Source organism: Monopterus albus, unplaced genomic scaffold (genome assembly GCF_001952655.1).
Source record: "Monopterus albus unplaced genomic scaffold, M_albus_1.0 scaffold7.1, whole genome shotgun sequence".
NCBI classification, from domain to species: domain Eukaryota; kingdom Metazoa; phylum Chordata; class Actinopteri; order Synbranchiformes; family Synbranchidae; genus Monopterus; species Monopterus albus.
The window spans coordinates 452,527-454,997 of record NW_018127887.1 but is presented as its reverse complement, the minus strand read 5'-3'; the positions used below and the strand labels follow the sequence as shown (position 1 = coordinate 454,997).

The following is a 2,471-nucleotide window of genomic DNA, read 5'->3' as shown; positions in this document are numbered from 1 at the left end:
AGAGGATGTTGAGTCACTCCAATTTACATATAGAGTATTTACATCAATCAGAAAGAACATCATAACCACTGACAGGTGAAGTGAATAACATTGATCATCTCGGTACAATGGCACCTGTCAGTGTGTGGGGTACAAAAACAAAGCAGCAGCACTTAAGATTCTGGTGGGAGACCTCATTTTCACATCACATAGATGACATATCTTAGTGAAGTAATACTGAACAACACTAAAATCTTGGTACATTAGGAGGAGGATAGGATGTGAGTTACAGCAGCCAAACAGCATCGCAATTAAGGTACTGACAGCGTAGCTACAACTTTTAACAATTTAATTAATTTCCACATTTGACTTGATGTAGATGCTAAAGTAGTAAAGCATGTAAACATGACATTATTCCTTTTAATTATGTTAATTTTCATTAATATTAGTCGACTAATTTCCGTCAGCATTTCTGCATCATATCTTATAAAATATAACAAACAAAAGTCACTGCTCTGCACAAATGTGCCATGACAAAAAGAAACAAAATCAGGGAGAAAGAAAAGTGAAATGTAAGAAAATCAGTCATCAGCTGGTCCATCCTTTTACTGTATGTGCTACAGTGATGGCGGAAATGTCCGTCCTTCATAGAACAGTGCATTAAATCTACCAGCACTGCCGCTCCATATAATACAGCTCAATACCTGAAGACAAGCAGCGTGACACTGTCCCACAAACATTCATTCATGCTGTTACATACTTTTTCATTAGCATGTAATTATTCTATGAATAGTGATACAGGTTATTTTCAAGGTTACTTCAGCAATGAAATATCCAGTGAGCAGTGGAGCTGACAAGATTGATGAATTGTAAAGAGAAGCTCAGAGATTAATAGTAATAATGACGGCCGGGTAATGAAAGCAGCGCACTGTGCTCGACTGTCGCAGCTGCAGCTCATGACATACAGTGTGTTCACCTGCAGTGAGGAATTTCCTCAGTGACCTTCCTGAAATGTACAGCTGCACTGATGTTTCACTCTGCGTCCACATGCTGCCAGCTGCACAATAAGCTGCACTCATGACACCAATCTCAATGGGATTTCCCAGGGCTGTTGGGTGGGAATAAAGCCAGCTAAATATGTGAGCTTGTCGGCCCAGGGGAACCTACCGAGCATGCTGTTTGTTTCCTGTGCAGCCCCACAGATATGTAATGAATGACAGTTGTGAACTATAGATAAAAGCCATACAATGAATAATTGAGAAAGTGAAAGCTGCAGCACTAAAGCAAAACTCAGCTTGAAGCTAGATTTCACTCTCCTCGAGAGATGGTTTGACATTTCTCTTTCAAATACAAAAGACTGATGACTTGGCACAAAACATGACAAGCAAACTTTAAATGAACCTAAATGAATATTGTCTTCAGACTGATAAAGACTGATTTCCCAGTGCTTTGATTATTTCTGTACACGTTCAGTTCCTCATGGCTGCCTTTCATATTTCAGTCAATTAATTAAATCCAGTATCTCAACTCAATACCAAGCTACAGCTTTTTAAGCTATTGTTCTGTAATGACTCATAATGTGCCAATATGACATTCAAAAACCAGAGATTTTATGATTCAGAGAACAAGAAGAACACAGCAACAACATGTTTTATAAGTGGACTGTAGTAATTGCGAGCTTCCATTAAGAGGCCAGAAGACTAAAGTGCCATAATTTCATTCCCTGTGGATTAGTCTAAAGAGTAGATGCATTCTTATTTAGTATAACTGCCCGGTTAGAGGACCACTTTCTCTCCATTATGCTGATCGATACACACAAAATGGCTACTACATAGTAGTTTCTTACATATCATTAAAAATGTACATTTACTGGACTCTACTGTAGATGGTATAGATAATCCCCACCAACATCAGCAGGGCTCAACATGTTTGAGATCATCGTCATCAGAGCAGCATCAGCTAACAGGCCTGGTGGAGTGAGGCTCGGAGGTCCCAATAGAATCTCAAAGTTTAAAATAGACCCTCAAATTGGACTGGGTTGGCGCTGTGTGAAAGCACTTCCATAGAAATTTCAAAGCAAAAGCAGACAGAAATAAATAAATAACTGAGCAAATTTCTCAGCCTTTGTAGATACAAAGGATATAATAATGGTTATCTGATAATCACTGCACTGTTCCAAAGCTTTGGCTTCCTCTTCTCATTCAGGCAGAATCTCGGAATGTCCCAGTGTCAGAGCAGTTGTGCAGAATACGGTGCATTGTGTCAAGGCTGCATAAATATATAAAGGCTTCATCTTACATAAAATCCTCTGTCTAATCTTGCTGTGTTCTGGTTAAAACTGGAGAAAGTTAATCCTGTGTGTGTGTTTTGTCACTTGGTGTGGGTGTCTGTGGCTGTTAAAAAAGAAACAGATCAACAGGCCCAGGGACTGGATGGTCGCCTCAATGTGGTGGTGGTGGTGGGGGGGGGGGGGCCTAAATTTTTTCTGTTGT

General features: G+C 39.7%; 1 protein-coding gene across 4 annotated transcripts in view; it reads right to left on the bottom strand.

The window, feature by feature from the left end:
• ano3 (anoctamin 3) overlaps window positions 1-2,471 on the bottom strand; it is a 32,455-nt gene that overhangs the window by 16,901 nt on the left and 13,083 nt on the right. The window lies entirely within an intron of this gene.